At 42.6% G+C, this 19,687-nt stretch overlaps 1 long non-coding RNA gene across 2 annotated transcripts; it reads left to right on the top strand.

The window, feature by feature from the left end:
- Positions 1-1,760: 1,760 nt before the first annotated feature.
- LOC146181143 (uncharacterized) lies at positions 1,761-11,265 on the top strand. 2 transcript variants are annotated; one of them, XR_014700165.1, is made up of 4 exons: positions 1,761-2,452; positions 3,814-3,870; positions 7,413-7,487; positions 7,841-11,265. It is a non-coding gene; the product is annotated as an uncharacterized LOC146181143 (long non-coding RNA). The 2 variants fall into 2 exon arrangements; XR_014700164.1 differs by having other exon boundaries at positions 7,410-7,487.
- The last annotated feature ends 8,422 nt before the right edge of the window (positions 11,266-19,687 follow it).

The raw sequence follows: 19,687 nt of genomic DNA, 5'->3' as shown, positions 1-19,687 counted from the left end.
TCGCACGTGTGTCGCACCCGCCACCTATAAGGAGTAAATAATGTTTCTGTCTCTTCTTTTAGTAGTAACTCACACCATTTAGCCCAAATATAGCCCTTGTTATTCTATTTTAACGATCTTTTTCCTCATTTATTTTTTTTTTTCACTTATGACATCTTTTTACCATGTATACAAGCATGGCCTCCGAGATCACCAAACGGTGATCTCGGAGGCCGTAATACAAGCAACTTTTTTATATATTTATTTTTCAAATTTTATAGGCCTACACGACACATTTTTGTCTCGCTTGACATTGACACACACAATGTTCTTACACAGCTCCTTCTGCATCTGCTTTTGTGTCTGCTTAGGTTTTGTAACGCACCATAATGTGTACAGCTTCATATACAAAGGCGTAGCAATTTCAGTATCAACTCCATTCTTATTTTATTTTTATTTTTTTTGTCAATTAGCGGTCGCCGTCTTCAGACAAGTCGTACTGCATGTTGCTCCTTTTGCCCGGAAGTTAACGAAGAACTCGTCCGCAGCGTTATGAGGACGATTGTTCGAGAGGATAACAATTCGGCTTTCTCGCTGTCTCGGCATCAATTCACTAGAACTGCTAGCTGAGAGGCGCACACGACCACAAAACATCAGTCATGATGTATGTGCACCCCTCGAATGTATTCAGGAAAACAAAAGGGACGCAGGAGGTTTAGGAGGTATGATCTAGTCCTGAAAGTGGTATACGTGAGTCCCTCTTAATCACTTGAGTAAGAGACAGAGAAGATCGGCATCGTGGCCATCGTGGCCACGGACGTTCCGCCACGCTACACTCTGTGGCCATTTCAACGTGTTAGCAAACACATCGCAAGACATCGTCGCTACCGTATTCAGCTGATTGTAGTACATATGTGAAAGAGCATATGTGTGATCCGTACTAAGCTCGCCATACGTGTCTGACACGACGTCCCGTATATTTGCTTGTGTTATATACGTGATCGGGATTGGGGCAGGGGGTCGGTAGAACACTGCATGGGAACGGGCCGCGGGCCGGGGCTTTCTGTGTATACAGCTTCTTTCGGAAATGAAGGAAACCTGCCGCTGAATTTGGTCCAGTGATTTATTTGACGCCGAATAAAAGAAAGCGTATTGTAGACAAAGGAGTAAGATGTCTTCCCAAAACTCTCTCGACGAAACCTTTGCTTCTACAGATACTACTGCGCTACTGCCCTTAATTCTCTGTTGAGAATATTATTACTGTAAGTTTCTTTTTTTTTTTTTTTTTTTGTCTCATCTTGGCTTATTTTTATGTACTGGCGGTAAGCAGTACATTTTTAAGGCGTCTGCGCATGCAGACTTTGTCGGGCCTGGGGCGGGCCTAGTGGAAACGCGGGCCAGGTACGCGCCTGGTTCATGTGTGCATGGGCCAGGCCCGGCCTTTAAACGGTGGGCATGGGCCGGGCCCGGACCGGAAAATCAGGTGCAGTGCTCTAGTCATGGGGTCGAGCGTGTGTTAATGCTGGAGGCATGAAAGCTTGCAGCGCGAACCCAGGACCCTTTTTGCAAGAAATTTCTATAAGCCAGCCAGATATATCAACTTGGAATTAAGTTCTATAAACAAATTAGACCATGCAATTTACCATGGGCAGTATCAAATAACTATATATGGTCCTTGAAGAAAAAAACTATGGCAATTAGACCATAATCGTTCAGCGGTTCAATTGTGCAAGTGCGTTAATACTGCAGGAAAGCCAAATTCGATTTCGAGCGACCCGGGAATTAATCTTGTGCCCTGAACGTCCGTTTCAACTTGGATACCGCGGCTGCGCTCATGTACCCATGCATGCATGTTCAACGGACAGTCCTTCACGCTCTTCAGCGTTTGAATTTTTATCCCGAGAATGAAAACGAGTGAATTAAAACGATGTAGGCCAAGGATTCTGTGGCTTAAAGGCTACTGTTGCAAGGTAGTTTTCACAAAATACAAAAGGCAGGTGGCGCATAGTACCACTTAATTTCAGTGGTATGTACATTTACGTTCATGATCTACACTATTCACGAGATATGTGGCAGTTATCTATTTAATCACCACACCAAACCATAGATCCATAGAGTTAATCGACAAACACACACCGCTTTGCCAAGGGAAGGCCTAGGCCTAGCTGTAAAGGCAGGACGATTTCTGGATACGTTTTATTGGACTGATTCGTCGATGTGCGTTCTGTGACAAAAGGGGGACTGTGGAACCTGTGGAACGACGCGCGCTATGCCTTTAAGGTGCAAACGCCACCTTGAGCAAGATATGTGCTCATGCACAGAAAATCGGTGGTTCAGAATGCACATGGCTGCCGAGACCTCTCATGCCTCTTCGAGCGGTGGAGCTTCTGACTTCGACGCCCCCAGTTTGGCGAGATCTACGACGACGACAGTTCTACCGACCACTCTGCTGTAGTACAAGGCGGCCGGAGAGGTAAATATATACGTTCGAACTCGGTTGGCTAAAGACGCGCGGACAGACTTTACTCAAATCTGGGCTTGCTTTCATGGTGTTAATTCATTTCATTTGAAAACATAGAGCCGAGTCTAATAATTGTTTTGGGGTCGGAAAGCGCGATCTTTGAGGAGCGTCTCATTTGCATAAGTGTGTGCGCAGTCGAGATCTCTCGTAAAAAAAAAAAAAAAAAAAAAAAAAAAAGAGAGAAAAAAAAAGTGGCGGAGGGGGGGGGGGGGGGGGGGGTATAAGTACGCCAAACATCCCGGAAGTTGCTACTTTGAATCTCTCACTGCCTGGGCGCTGGACATTACACTGACGCCATGTTTACTGACCTTTTACAGTAATTGGCACGGTATTCCGTACAGCACCTTCATAGACTAAGTGTCATCTTAAATAAGCTCTCTGCTCCCAGTGGGCTGCAACCTATGAGAGTAGGAGGAGGGGGAGGGAGGGGGGGAAGGGAATTTGTTTTAAGCTGCATCATATATGCAATCACAAATAATGGAACTTCCAGCAACAGGCACTTAGAGAGAAAACCAGAACCCCGCATAATCTTTGTTTAGCTGTTGAGAGACCTTGTCGAGATGCAAAAACAGGATTTCTAGGAGGTCCCTTTTTGTGAGGTGATCTGCACTTGCTTAGTGACTGGAGAAGTGATTTTAATGGTTTTACTGTGAATCTCACAGTCCTGTGGTGATAGACAACATTGAAAAAATGGAACTGCACAATAAATGAGATAATGAGGAAAATATTTTTTCTGCCACCACCGTCACAATTACCCTACATCTCTCAAATAGTTCCATCAATGTTTTTCTGCCGCTTTGGAGGAGGAAAACAGGCCATATCAGTGTGAGTCCAGGACTAGTCTTTTATGCATTACCTCCACGTCTGATTGTTAAATAGCTTGTGCTTGGATTCTGTGAGCTGAAATTAAACTAATGCATCACCCTTGCCCTAACTCTACTATTTTAGTTCCATGCGGTTAACATATGAACCAGGATATATTATTTACATTATTAGATATATAGCATAGTAGGAAGGGCCGCTGTGTGTGTGTGTGTGTGTGTGTGTGTGTGTGTGTGTGTGTGTGTGTGTGTGTGTGTGTGTGTGTGTGTGTGTGTGTGTGTGTGTGTGTGTGTGTGTGTGTGTGTGTGTGTGTGTGTGTGTGTGTGTGTGTGTGTGTGTGTGTGTGTGTAAGGGGGGGGGGGGGGGACATGCACTTCAGCATGTTGCATAGAGCTCTGCATTCGAAGCTTTACTTGAATGTATGTTAACGGTGTGCCCGATGTTTCATGAAGTCGGCTGATTTAATGTCTAACACTATGCTCTTTTACCAGGTAACACAGAGCATTGATGAAGACGAGGATAGAGAGGTGCCCCTGGATTGATGCCAGGTATGAAAAAGGCTTTTTGGCAGAGAAAGAGAATGCTCATGGCACAAAGTTGTCAGTGTTTAATTACATATTTGTTTCAGTTGCCCCCACTACAAGGAACTTCATATTCGCACAGTACGAAGTTTCTCGATTTATAATCTGGTATCTAATTTTCAGCACAGTTCAAACTAAGCACAGTTAGCATAGTTTACACATGACATCTCGCACTGCATTCTTTCCTTGATGGTCTTTATTTTGAGATGTTTCAAAATACCTTTTATTTCTCTGTTGAGAAACTTGGTGTCCTATTAGAGCTGCCACTAAAAAGTGATAAATGTGATAACCAATAACCCTGCCTTTCTTACACCAGGACAAAGCAAGATATTGTTTGCCAGTAGGCACAGATGTGCATGACACTCTCCTGGAGCAGCCGGCAACAGCGCATGTAAAATTGTAACATTTTAGTTTGGCCTGTCCCAGAATTTGTTATGGAAACGTTACAGTAGCTCTTGTGCTTGTTTCTTTCTTTTTTTTTTTTTTTTTGTAGCCTATTGTGCTGCAAGTAGAAAAAAAAAAGAAGATTGAGGTCTAAAGATCCAAACTAAAACTGCAACCAGGGTCCAAGATTTCAATTTTTTTTTTTGTCAAGTTTCAAGTTTATTGCACTTCATATATGATAGCATTACATACATAATAAATAAATACAAAAGGAGTCCCATAGTGAAATGTACTGTACTGGGACCTCCTCAGCTAATTAAAACGAGTTATGAAAGGGAGCAGTGGTTACAGCAAATGTACAAAGTAAAAATATAGTATGTTATAACAATAATAATTTTTTCCCTTGCCTCTATAACAAATAAATGTTATAGAGGCAAGGAAGAAAAATTCATTCTGAAATTATAGAATACCCCACAAAGAAGTAGCCGTAGACAGAACGACAAGTAGTATCATATCGTAAAAAAATATGAAAGGAAGAACAGCAGCATAGCGTAAAGTAATACAAGAAAATACAAGTATCCATTATTCAAATATTAATACAAACAAGTGAACATGTGCAAGAAAACAAGTTTTAAAAGTAACTTTTTACGAAGTGTGTATGAAGTATTTCATTAGTTGGTGGCACTGAATGATTGAAGAATTGAAGAACAAAATGAGCGCCATTAAACAAATGTAGCGAAAGACTTGATTTGATGTCCGGAGGTATGTTATTCCATGCTTTGACTGATGTGAATCCAACTACGGTAATTAGTGCACACTCTTGGCAGGAGAAAATTACTTCTTGATGAAAATCTAATGGTATTGGGGTCAGTAAGATCTTGACGGTATATAAACTAGAGAAGATTGTTGTTACTAACAAAACAATATGTGAAAGTGCCTAAGTTATACGTGAGTAAGGCAGAGATGGGAAGAATGTTAAGTTGCTGAAAAAACTTGGGAATATTGGCACGGTATGGGCTGAATGTAAATATACGTAAAGCTTGGTTTTGTACGTGTTGTAGTGGTGTGATGTCACGTGTGAAGGATATGTGAAATCCCAAGCGTAATGCAGTAATTAAGATGACTATGTATGAAAGCATAGTATTATGCTCATATTCATGGAGAAAGGACCAGGTTTGCAGGTTTGAAATCCATTTATCGCTCTGAACACTGATAGCCTCAGGCAAGAAACAGGAATTAGTGGCTGAGTTGCTGCTAACGCAAGGAAATGGCTTGACAAAAGCTGAAAAATGAGAGCACCTGTAGGAGGACAGGGTTTCCAATGTCACCAAGTTGCAGTTTCCAAAATACACAGTGTTATCAAGTGTGTTTACCATGCTTAGGGGACACCCTATCTGAGGTTGGTCATCAATAAATATAAGGTCACTCACTAAAGTCTGTTAATTTGCTTCTGTCAAGCTTTATTGATGACTTTAAAATCATAATTTTAATGCCAATGACACCTATAGTTGTATGGATTTACTGAAAAGTCAGTGGCTCTTCAGATACTTTTTATTTTTTTCTTTCCCACCTTTTAATACCTGACCCATATCACAAAACAGCACTTTAAGCCCTGGTCACATTGTTGCATAAACAGGGATGTGGCTTTGATATGCACCACGCTGAAGGTTTTTTAGTTTTCTTTCAGCTTGAGTGTCACTCGCGCTACCAAGAGTGAGATTCTGTGATCAGTAATGCCTGCGATAATTATGCAAAAAGCAGTTCAGTGACTTGGAGAGGTATGTCACTGTGATTTTGGAGGGAAGTGGATAAACAAAAATATGCTTCAAGGCTTAGTCAGGGCTTTGTCACCTTCTATGCATCAAGATTGGTAGGGCCTGAATTACTCTTTTCTCCTCTAATTTAGCAGCTGCGCAAGGTGGAAGTAAAGAATTGCTAAATATATACTTAAATATTGTTTAGCAGAATCAGATCTATGTACGTATCTAGCCTGACCATTAGGAGGAGCCATGTGTGGCTCTGGAAGAAGCAAAATCATGGTCAGTCAGTGCTACCACGTGCATCTTCACGTTTTTGCTGCAACAAGAGCACGCCATAATTACCCCTCGCTGCACACAATTACTCGTGTCTGCCATAGGATGCCACAATGTTAGGAGACTCAGGTTATCATAAAAGACATAAAAGATGAGTGCTTGACCTATGGCAATGTAGTTGCTTAAGATTTACACTTTTCCAATGTACATTTAGTTATTTAAATGTTTAGTTCTGGAGAATTGCTGATTTTAACTCTAATGCCGCCAAGACTACTAAAAAAGGTGCTCTTCCTGGCTGAATATCGTTCCAGATACTGAAATTACGAACACTTTTTGGCTTGCAGTTGGCAAGCGGCCATGTAGCAAACTTGGCCTTCCAGCGTTCACCATGTAGCATTTCTCCTTTTCCTTCCATTGACTCCCCTTAACATCCAAAGTGTTTACATATACGGCTTTAGGTGGGCGTTTCAATCAATTTCAGTTATAACAGTTGCTTTTAAAATTATAATTGCCATATGAGCGCTTAAGCCTTTCACATGCAAGTGAGAACTCCAGCAATTTCTGCCGGAGTAACTAAAAAACTTATTTTGAGCTGTCACGGCAGCTCGAGCTCTCCAGTTCCAACCTGTTGGAAATTTTTTGCTGTGTCGATGCCGCTCACCACTGAGTTCACTCAATTGCTTGCATGTGGACCAGCCTTTATGTGAAGATTTAAAAAGTAATTGAACAAATTTTAGTTAAATAGGAAACTAGCAGGGATAGCTATTGTCTCTTTAAACGTTTATCGAGCCTCATAAACTGATTATAAAAATGAATTGCATGTAGTGGCCATCCTCTCTTTTTTTAAAGAATTGGTTCTGTTGTGTCCACTTTTCTGCTCCCCCTCCTTGGTTTAATGAAACTGCCATGCAACATTGATTAATATGCTACTGTCATATAATAGTTGTAAGTGGCGTGCAGTACTGTTCATGAAGCCTACCATGATATGAATATTTTAGGCTTCAGTAATTTCAGAAGGGAAAGCTGGGCTAAGTTCTTATTGAGTGAGGCAAGATTTTCTCCTCTGGACTCACATTTTTTTTAATAAAGCAGGAAGAAGTGCCAGTACCTTATCCTGTGCCAAGTGATGCAGACAGCTCAGGTTCTGATGAAGACTGAGGTCCTCAAGTGAGCATGTTTCTTTTTTTCTGAAATGCTGAAGATTTAAATGCCAGATAATTCCATCTTGACACCAAAAGCTTTGAATGAAGTGCAAATGTTAAGCATTTTGGGCAGATAACCTTTCTCTGGCTTGCATGTTCAGTACATGCTCACCTTTATGCTGACCCTAACAAATGTAAAAAAATGGAATTTATCATGCAAGGGACCATATCGCACTGTTTGTCAGTAAAATACACCTGTCATTGTATCAGTTAGACTCTGCTATTTGGCACTTATGTATAAGTGGACTGTAGGAAAATTTGATGTGAACTAACATTTTCCTCCAATTAATATTTGTGGAATATCTCATTTATTTTAAGATGCTGACTGCAGAGCTCAACAAAGTACTTTGCAAGTTGCTGATGAGAGGACACAAGTTGCAGCCCTTCTCATGTCCTATGTGATGCGCCATAAAGTCAGCGACCAGGGGGATGACAGACCCGCTGGACCTGCTGAATATCATCTAGTACCCAGGAAAAGCTAAAAAAATTGAAATATACTTGCTTTTCAAAGCTTTGGGTGTACACATTCCTGAAGCTGAGAACCACTTCTATTGTCTTGATTGTACCAGGTACTTGGGTAGTACAGCTCAGATTGAGATTCACTGCGAGAACTGTGAATGGGATATTGACATAGCCTTTTGCTCTTCCTTCCTTGCAATTCCTTTGAAAGAGCAGCTTCAATGAATTTTTGGGCAGCAAAACTTGAAGTTGCTTCCGCAAAGAATCGGAGGAAGTGTGTTGACGTAGTGGATGGCATAGAACATGCCAGGCTGTCGGCTGATTTTTCAACTCACAATATTTCACTATTGTGGAATACAGATAGAATTAAAGTGTTTTAAAAATTAACGTTTGACATCTGGCCAGTTCAGTGTGATATTCTTGAGCTGGACCTTGCAGTCTGAAAGCAGAACAGGCTTATGCCTGCTATTTGTTTTGGTTTTTCAAAGCCAAACATGACCACTCTTTTTACACTCTTTGCAAAGGAGCTACAGAAGCTTTCCTTAGGATTTCCATTAGTTAAACATGGAGAACAGGTCCAAATAAGGGTATTTGCAGCTGCATATTCAGTGGATGCCATTCGTTCAGCAGTCGGAAACTATAAACAATTTAATGGTTTTTATGGGTGTGGCTGGTGTTACTACCCCGGGGGCTCTTCGTACGAATATTGAGATCCTGCTCCAGTGTGCAGGACTGCTGTGAAGCATATTGAAGTGGCTAGAAAAGGCACATCTTAAGTGCCTGTTTATTAATAGAGTCAAGGGACCTTGCCTTGCCGTGACCTCATTTTGATGTGGTGGATGGTTTCATCCCCGATTACCAACATTGTGCCTGCTTTGGTGTCATGTGACAGTTACTCAAACTGTGGCTAGAAAGCGAGTATGACTGCCCTTGGTAGAAAAGAAACAAATTGACTCAGCTAAATAGCCTGGTGTTGACCATCTCACCTCCAATAGAGATCACCTGCACCCCAATGAGGTTTGAAGACTGAGCTAGGTAATTGGAAGGTGTCAGACCCCCTGCAGACCCCCTACCATGCTCTGTACAGAGGAGGGCTCCTGCTTCTTTGTCGAGCAAATAGGTACTTTGGGCATACCACTTCTTTCTTTTTATTATTATTTCTTTTATTTTCTATTATTATCATTTTTTTGCTGGAGGTGCTGCGATGTGCAGGTCTGAGTTACTCCTTTAGACTGAACCAGCTCTGCTAGATGCTTTAACAATAGTTACACGAGTTGTGTCGATACATTTCATAACTCCTCTGTGGTGCACTGTTATTCACTGAGGCTTGAGCTCCAGAAGCCTGCAGTATTGGTGCAATAGGCATTACCTTTAGTAAGTGTCGGTTTCCTCTTTCACTCCTTGTTTCCACTTGTGCAGCTTTATGCATTTTGGAAGTTTTCCAGTCATGGATGCTTACTGAGTTTTTTATTGCCTTTACTTTTACATTTGTCATTTTTGCTCATTCTTTTTCCAGTTGTATACATACATATATATATGTACATTTTCCTTCTCCCTGCTAAGTGTTTTGCCATTGTTACAAGTAAGCTTGTTTTTTTTTCCTGTCATGTGGCTTCTATGAGGTATGTATTTATAGTTGTGCTTCATTTACCCTTTCATACATCTTTCCTAATTTTGCCTGCTTGGCGAGTATTTGGGTACAGTTTAAACCTGATGTAGTGAAGGATGTGTTCTCTGTGCATCTTCTTTTTCCCATTATTTTTTGTCTCTATGTTTGTTTGTTTTTTTGTTTTTTTTTTTTTTTCACTTTCTGGCCTTTCATTTTTTTTTTTTCTTTTGCACCTCTTACAATTGTAGTCTAACGGGCCTGGAGGAAAGTGGTGGCACATGGAGCACTGAATGCAGGGCTCCACTTGGGAAGAAAGAGATAAATGAAATAAAAGTTGTTCCTCCTCCTCAATCTGCTACTAATATATCTTTGTCAGTTAATGAGAGTGGGCACGTTCCAGATATCTTGTCTTTGGTGAAGTGAATTCCTCGCTGCTGGCTTACTCAGGCATATTGACAAGATCTTGCCTTTATAAGAAAAAGTTGCTTGCCGAACTGCACTATAAGCACTTGCTTCCACTCTGATCAGCTTTTGAAATGGTAATGAAGGCTTGGAGCATCATGCTTTGAAAGGGTGATATAAAACAGGAGAGAGGGGGGCAAGTGATCTGAAAAGGCAAGCTGTTGGGTATACTTATGTTCATCTTGACATCTATTCATTAATAGCTTTCTGTTGCCATTGAAAGTCGCAATCAAGGAGTCCAGCAAGGTCATATAACATTCACTGCTCTTGTGAATGCTTGAGGCAGCGAGGCTTGCCGATTCTGAAAGTTGACAGTTGGAACTTGCATGTTCTGTGCAGGGTCGGTGCCAAAGTTGGCTAGAGCTGTTGTGTCAGTGACAGAGTGGCAGGGTCAGTTGGCGGCAATATCAGTAAGAATATTGTAGATTATTTCGTCTTCATAACAATATTGTTCAGCGATTACCAAGCCAGCGGCTTCCTCCCATTTGTTGAGTGTTATGGCAGCAGTAATGGGGCAAAGGGGGCAGGTGGGCATCAGCTTCTTAGGCTTTGACTGTCTAGGCTTTTGGCAAATATGGTCAGCTACGAATGGGCAGGATGCTTTGAAGTTAGTGTCTTTTATTGTGCCTTATGTGAGCATGAATGTATTTAGCACTAATCCAGCGGTTCAGGGCATAGCCAAATTGTCTAATGCTTGTGTGTCTGCTTGTAGTGCTTTCACACTAAAAAGAAACAATGGGGACATAGTGGATTCAAACTCAGGAATTACTCATGGGAAGCAAGTATGAAGTGCTGTAGCTATAACTGCAGTGGATCCCCCCATGTGCAGACTGCAACACACTCTTGCACTGTGCACTGGATGTCCTCGTCTCCATCAACTGCCACCTGTGCACAAAAGCTTTCGCACGTCTTACTCGATTGTTAAATTTTTTTTTTTTGATGCTCAAACAACTGGGTTACAGGGAACTACATAGGATGGCTAAAACAAAGGCTCATAACGCAAGATGAAGCCGTGGTTGTCTCTGGCTTCGTGAATGGGCTAAGCTTATTGTTTTGACTCCATTGCTCTTCGGGTGTCACTTGGCTGATTCTATTGGATGGCTCGTATTCTCACTCATTTCATTTTGTAGAACAGGTGCTGTTATATTTTGATTCTATTATTTTCTTTGTGCAGTCACCATTCTTTGTTGGTTTAAAATGTGTAATAAATTTTTTGAATGCCTTGTAACCTTCGTGATTATTGTCCTACAATGATACATACATCACTGAGCAGCTCATAAGTTGCAAAGGGACACATGAGTCATGATTTCCACTTTTTCTGTGCTTCCATATATCCGTAAAGTTTCAACACATTGTTTAAATATGATTTCAGCCATGCCTACTTGATGAAGCAGCGAGTCTAGAGCTCGAAACTTCATAGCTTTTTGCAGATTCATTAAAATAAAGATGCCAGATAAGAGATTTCCTTTTTTTTTTTTGCACAGAAAGGAACAAACACTTGTTTGGAAAGTTAGAGGGCATAAAGAAAAGCTGTTTTCTTTTACCATGATGAAAATAACCACATTTTGCTCAGCCTGACTGGATTTTGAGCATTAATTTTCTGTCTTTTGCAGAGTTAAAAAATAGCCCTGGGCTAAAGCGCTTACCTAAACACCCCCCCCCCCCCCCCCCCCCTTTTTTTTTTTGTCCTTACTCACTTTTATCCTACACTTCTGCAATATGCCCCATTTTATTCTATATATATTAAATTTAAGAAGGACAAGATGTGATTATTGCAATTAGTGCGAGAGTGATGCATTAGTTTGGCACCACACAGAACAGAAGCAAAGCCATTAACAGTCAGACATGACTAGTCCGGCACTCACTCTGACATAGCCCATTTTCCTCCCCTAAAGAAGCAGAAAAGAACAGACAGAACTATTTGAGAGATGAAGGGCGATAGTGATAGGGATGAAGGTGGCGGTGTAAAAAAAAAATTACTTGCATCAGCTCTTTCAATTACATTTTTTTTATGTAGTCCACTGTCACAGGATGGAAGCCCGTTATACTTTGTGGCACGGGCAGAGGCTCTTTATTTTTCTTTCCTTTTGCATGCCTCAACATAATATATGTCACAGGATGGAGGGGAAACTATTAAAACTTCTGTGATAATATAAGCAGGTGCAGATCACCTCACATGAAAGGAGCCTCCGAGAATGGTGGGGAATCCCTGCTTTTGCAGCTTGACAAGGTCTCTCCTGTTGCTAAACAAATCAGTCGGATTAAGCAGGGACCCCGTCTCATTCTTAGTTTTCCTCTTCATACCTGTTGCTAAGTTACGTTATTTGCCGTCCTATATATGAAGCAGGTTAGAATAAATTGGCCCTCTCCTCCTATCTTCGGAGATAAGACCCTGGGCCGCAGCCTCCTTAGCCCACATCTTAATTCAGCGCTGCTTGGCCACCAGCTCATTAATGGCCAGAGATTAAGACCCGCAGTAGCACGAAGTCCCTTTTAAATGAAAAAATATTGGGAAAGATGGTCAGCTTGATGAATGTAGCTCAGTTTGACATTATCAATATTTAAAACCATGCAAAAGTTGGAAAAAAAGTGTGTTCCAGAATGAGTAAAAAGCCCGACCTGCTCGGTCTCACTTTGTGCAAGAACTTTTTGGCAGTTTCTTGGAACAGGAGCTTGTGGGTAAATGCAACATTGAATGGAAGGAAGGAACAGCTCAAACGGACCGGACGTAGGAAGGCGAGACAGGCGCATGAGCAGCTCATGTGTCTGTCTCGCCTTCCTACACGTCCCGTTCGTTTGAGCTTTTCCTTCCTTCCATTCAACATGAACCAGCCAGCCCGCAAAGCTCTCTTCTTGAAATGCAACATTATGTCTTTTGCTTGTCACCATACAGTGCAATAGCGCCTATGTGTGTGTCAATTTTTCTGCTAGATTAAAATTTCAGAAATTGTTGAGCACTCTTTCTGTGAATGTAGCTTTGTTGCATATGCAAAAAATATATCTTTCATTACCTTTGAAATAATCCACAGAAGGAATTAAGGGTTGAGCAATGAATATGGGTTCTGCACACTATTCGAAGCACTGTTTTATGTGTTTAAAAAAGCTCGCGCGGTAATAGGTAGTGTAATGTCTGTGATATTGTTAGTGGCCCCAGGTCCACCAGGAGCCAGAGACAGCTTGAACACACATGGCAATGTAGTGGACCCACGGACGGCAACGAAAATGACAGGAAAACAATAAAACAAAAAGAGCATCCTACATGAATGGCATTGTTTAATGCCAATGGCTGGCAGCGAGGTGTGGGACAGCAGCGTGCGTCGCCTGCATGTGGCTTGGAGCGCTGAGCGCTTGCGTCAGATAACATACGGGCTGGCGGCTGGCAGGGTACCATGATGCGTTGCCGAATGCCAGTCTCACGCGGCCACGTTACCTGACCGTTCCAGCTAACAACGGCATCACTGTTCGGATGCGCACGTGTGGCCAGTCCGCATGAGCTGTCATCCACATCTACATCATTACAATGCATTTTTATTTGCACAAGGTTTAATGATCATTAAATTTAGTCCCCAGTGTCCGTTTATTAAAATTGTACTTTTGACAAATTAAATACACATTTGCAGAAATACATTTTTAGTTCATTGCCAATATGCTACCCCAAATATGATTTTGAGCACTGATCTTTGAAGGCAGCTTGAAGTGTGCTTGAAATATATTTTCAAGGAATATCCATTTTCATAATTGAGGTATACTTTAGGCACATTGCTTTCACATTTACAAAAGTACATTTTAAATTCATTTTCAAGATGCTGCCCCAAATATGATTTTAAGCATGGTTTTTCTAAGGATGCTTGAAGGGTGCTGCAAATATATCTTCAAGGGCCACCCATTTACTATACCTGAAGTGTACTTCAGACAAATTTATTTCATATTTGCAAAAGTACATATTTAATTCATTTTAAGTATGTAAAAAATGCCTACATATTTTTTCACCTATTTGAACTATACTCGAAATGTACTTTCAGATACAATATTTTTGACACATTTTAAAAATATATTTTGAATATTCAGCAAGGAATTTGATGAACATATTTCAGACATATTTTGAGCACATTCGTGAATACGAATTACATTTAAAATGCGTAAAAAATATGGCGCTGTGTATTCCAAACGTACTTCTTTTTGCTAAGGGAAGCGATGCTCTGCTGCACGTTGCGACAGCGTGGACTTAACCGTCGTTGTCTTACCGCTTTCCGGCTGACTTTCACCGCTGAGCAGATCTGGGGGTTCCACACAGACTCAATGTATGCTCTAATGCTCCTGTGTTAAGCACGTTTGTTGATGCTAAAGCTGTCTGGACTAGTGCAACCTTGAAATTGCCTTGAAAACTACTGTATACTTTCTGCCGAAGAATTTAAATGGGAAGAGTAATCCCAGTGCACTATGCTCCACGTATGTTTTGAGGCACCTACTAATTCATGACATTTTTTTCAATTGCAGCTGTCATAGCTTTGTTTTCTGTACATGCATGTTTCTTATCTGGTGATGTTTTGTGGCAGGCACTTCAAGCCTTTTCCATGCCTCGGCTATGATCACTGAGATGATTAGCCCGCCTAAACAGCGCTAATGTTTGTGCTGTCTGCAACATGCATTTTTATTGTTGTGATTTGTTGCTTTATTTTATTGGTTGATGCAATAAACCATGAATATGAAAACCATAATTGTTCACTTAGTACACTCTGTTCCGAACTGGGCACGACTGTCCCGTTGCACCAGTGTTTCAGGACCGCATCTTACTGTGCTGAGGGACAAAGTAAATGGCCAAAGTACTTACATGCTTGCAGCAGTATTTGTATTATGAATTTGCACGCGTGTTCTCTATTTGGAAGTGTTGCTGCCTTTCTATGCCGCCACCTTTGCCAGCCACTTTCATTGTGCTGGAGCACCTGCTTATAAACTAGGGCGTAAACAACATAAACTCGAGTTCTTTCAGATGGCAAAGGTTGGTGCGCGCTAAAAGGCAACAATCTTCAAAAGATACAGGCTCGTCAATGCAACGCGGAGGTTTTTGTAAAATAAAAAACTTGTTTATAATTCGCGCCAAAGTGAACGTATGCGTTACGTCGTTTGACGTCATGGCCCCCCAATTTTCATTGGTCTCTGGAGCCCATGAGCCGCCATGTTTTGTACGTATGCGCGTCTATGGAGCCTTCTCCATCATAGTACATATACCGTGATAGAACAGGCGCAGATACTCGCAATGGAAGGGGAAGAAGCAACAGTTGGACGGCGCAGAAACACCGATCCAGAAGTGGTAGCTTGGGAGTTGGCTAAAAAGTAGCGAAGATATAAAAGCGTAAGGCTAGATGAGCGACTGAAACGCCAAAAGTAAGAGAGGAATGCTTTTTGCTTCATGATATCCAGGCTTAATCTTAGCTAAGCCTCAGCTAATTTTTTCTTAAGAACCTCTTAAAGCCGTTTGACTAAGACCACCTTATTGACAAGGCTACGTGCACGTAATCATGCGATGGTGCACGCTCCGGCAATCAGTGAAAACTAGGGCAAGTCGGGTAACAGCTGCCACTGAATGATGTCCTCAAGTGTGGTTAGGAAATTTCCTGATTAGTCGACGATTACAGCTATATTAGAAAGGGAGCAGACGCCAGGTAACCTTAGACTGCTTTTAATCCCCAACTGTCCCCTGGCTTTTATTGTTGCAACAACATGGCACCGCCAGCATTTCCAAACCTCCTCTTCCTCCTCCTGCTCCCGCTTGCCGATTTCTGCGCAAATCTACAACACACTACGCGCCTTGAGGTGAGACGTAGCTAGAAGCTGGAACAGTGTCACATCAGCGGTCTCTGATTAACGCATTGATGAAGTCGGTACTGGCATCTCTCCCACGAATCTCGTCATTTATGACATCGGATACTCCACGAAGACCGGCTTGCCGGCTTCCAATACCAACTGTGCAGCACAAGACGGATTCGTAGCTGCATGACAGCACAGATTCGAATCGCATACAGTAGTCCACACTCAGTCTAAATTCTTTCCAGCCTTCTGCTACACGGAAGCAAAAGACTGCACCACAATACATGACTTAATGCCATCCCTTCTTTATTGCAGGACTTTGTTATGTACTGTGTTGCCTGAGAAGTTTTCGCCACGACATGTGGTACCCTTTATGATGACGACCTGCGACTGATGGCGTGCGTCCAAGTTGCTGTCGTAAGAGTTGTCGTTACAGTTGTAGACCAGAAGTTGATTGCTCTCGCCCAGCATGTGCTTCAGAGTCGCGTCGAAGTCTACCTAGTGGTTGAAACTGATGGATATAATAAGTCATCTGCTGGCGTCACAGAATCTATGACAGCCTCATCAATGTTCCATGATGCACAAGCGTTCTGGCTCATTTGGGTCAGGAGAAGAGCAGCACCTGTACAGGCTATCGGATGGGACACCACTTACTCTGCTTTCACGTGATGCGGTACTTTGAGAGAGGTGTTCACTCAGGTACTTCGTTCGCATATGCTCGTTGGAGTCCAACTCCCCGTCGAGAAAGTCTTGTGGCTTCATCCCACCTCACCGCTTGCATAATTGGCATTGGTCGTGTTCAAGTGCATTAAATGGCGAGTTCAACGCTTGAAGGTCACAGTCGCACCTCTTAGTTCTAGACGCACAATCCTGACGTCAACACTGACACAACTCACACACTCTGACCCAACACAACCCCACACGTCATGGCATAGTTGTTAGCGTATCGGTGCGTTCAATGGAATCGAATATGCACGCCTCCCGCGTAAGAAATTCATCATGTGCGCCACAAGCCACCTGCGTGGAATAAGCATCCCAATCGTGCTGTGCCCTATCTGTGATTGCAAGCCTTTGCAAGCTGCAAGACGGACCGCGCAATGCTGCAGGTAACACGAACTTTGTATAGGAGAGCCACTTCATGTGTGGCACACCCGTCTTTAAAAGCTTGGTTTCTACTTGCCATTGATCGGGCCGCTTCTCATGCACATACGCGCGATGATCATGGAATGCTTCGAAATTCGCCGTAAACTGTGCTGCGTCTCTTGGTCCTTTTGTAAGGCGACCGATACAGTCCCCGTCGTTAACGAACTTGTTTTACAATGCAATACATTCTTTTACAATAGCGCAGCCGTTTGGCTTCAAAACTCTGAGTTCTCATCTGAAACCACCACTCGTCTTATCAGCTGCGACTGAATACATCCGACGCCGTTCGCAAGCTGCAGTGCCCGTATGCGCGGGCAATGCCATCGTTGTACTAAACTTGCCCCGCCGTTCCACCTCTAGTGGGCTTCGAGTGTTCGTACTGGGCTTGCGCGCCTATAAACACCCGTGTCTTCATGCGCATGCGATTCATCGCGAACATCTTTCATGCCTTGTTGCGCGGTACCAAATTCAGTCACCCTGACATCCCAAACTTCCTCTCGTGGGTTAGTGGCGCCCAACCTCATACTGGCAAGTAGAAATTGCACTTCTCTTTATCCCACAATTGCGGATGCAAAAGCAGGAACCTCGCCGCTACAACTCCCTGCAATGTTTGTCGGAACCTACACTTTGCTCAGGACACTCTGTATCAATCGGCTTCATGCACTCGCACTTTGCTCTTGCCTTTGGCTCCTTGCACTCTGCATCGCTGGCATCTCTTCCATGGGGAGGGTGTGGGTGCTGATCATCTTCCTCCGGCACCGCTGCTGTCACTTCTTGATCAACTGCTGTGTTCATAAAACGACGGTTGTCGACAGCAGGAGTAGGCGCCTGGAGGTCATCGATGCAACAGCAACGTTAATGGCAAGGGATGTCAGAAGGCCAGGAAATCTCTCTCCTTCAACGCGGAATTGGTGTGGGAGACCCGGATTTTCTTGTAATGAGGTTTCTAATGCTGTCGCACTGAGTCTGAGGTAGGCTCCTGCTTTCAACTCCGCCGATGATGCGCCCTCGTCGCTGGGCATATCTAAATAGCCGGGAAGTCGAAGACCACTGCGGAGTGCCGTGCTTGCTGTAGGCCACCCAGCACCTCCACCGATAATGTAACGTAGATACAGGCACATAGAGAGTGGATGTATTACCAATTATTCACAAATCGCTAGCTGAGAACTGACGAACAACTTCAGGCCTGCATCGCCCTGCACGAACCACCCACACACTTCGTCGTCCTCGCGTTCCTCGCATTCCACATGCGAGCACACCACTTTGTCCTCGACGTCCCTTGACAATATTGATTCTAACCAGCAAGCTGTGTTGGCCGTAATGTTAAGGAAGTCTAGCATTCTGCTTGCTTTAGGTTGCGTTTGCCTTTGAACTCTAGTCCCGGACCCGATGGAATTTCCACAAAACTGTTAAAACTAACCAAACACATCTCTGGACCACTGCTGTACAGGCTGTTCCAGTACTCCCTTGACACAGGCAAATTGCCTAAGGATTGGAAAATTGCTCATGTCATTCCTGTCTTTAAGTATGGAGACAAAAATTCACTTCACAATTACAGGCCTATTTCGCTCACTTGCGTTTCATGTAAACTCCTTGAGCACATTATAGCATCTCAAATCATGCAGTACCTTGTAAATTCTAAGCTCATCTTTTCTAATCAGCACGGGTTTCAACGTGGACATTCCTGTGAATCGCAGCTGTTTGAGTTGGTCACTGATCTTCACCATTCTTGTCATTCGACTCATCCCATTGATGCCATCTTTATTGATTTCGCTGAAGCCTTCGATCGCGTTCCTCACTTCCGCCTAATCCATAAACTTAATGCAATGAATTCATCCCCTGGGGTCATTGATTGGATCAAGGATTTTTTAACTGATCGCTCTCAATCTGTCATCATTAACAAAAATGCTTCTGCTCCTGTCTCAGTGAAATCGGGTGTACTTCAGGGTTCCGTCTTAGGACCGATTCTTTTTCTCATGTACATAAATGACCTACATTATAACATTTCCTCTAGTATTCGTTTGTTTGCAGACGATTGTGTCATTTACCGTCCCATTAAAAGCCCTCGTGACCACATTATCTTACAGGATGACTTAAACGTTATTTCTGACTTGTGTACAACGTGGCTAATGCAAGTAAATACTGACAAAACTAAAGCTCAAACATTTACTGAAATGCGACGCGTTGTCCTTCATACCTATTTCATTGGAAACGTTGCCATTGAACATGTATCATCTATTAAATACCTAGGAGTACCTTTATCTTCTGACCTTACTTGGAATACTCACATTGAACAAGTTATCAACAAGGCCGCTAGAACATTAGGCTTTCTAAAACGCACTATCTATCAAGCTAATGAAAAAACGAAACTCCTAGCCTATACAACACTTGTCAGGTCTCAGCTTGAATATGCATCCATCATTTGGCACCCTCATCAAGCTTACTTAGCAAGCTCCATTGAATCTCTACAGAGTAAAGCAGCCAGGTTTATTGCCCACGATTATTCCTACCCAACTAGCGTAAACAGTATCAAGCAACGATTTAATTTATTGCCCCTTGAGACTAGGCGACGAAATGCCCGCCTATCTTTCATGCACAAACTATATCATGGTTCATCAGACTTTCGAAAAACGTTCCTTCGCCCTGCCCCCCACATATCTGCTCGCGTAGACCATCCATTTAAA

Source organism: Amblyomma maculatum, chromosome 8 (assembly GCF_055883805.1).
Source record: "Amblyomma maculatum isolate TAMU_Amacu chromosome 8, ASM5588380v1, whole genome shotgun sequence".
Taxonomy (NCBI): Eukaryota; Metazoa; Arthropoda; class Arachnida; order Ixodida; family Ixodidae; genus Amblyomma; species Amblyomma maculatum.
Note: the sequence above shows the minus strand (reverse complement) of the source record. Positions and strands in the feature narration are given on the sequence as shown.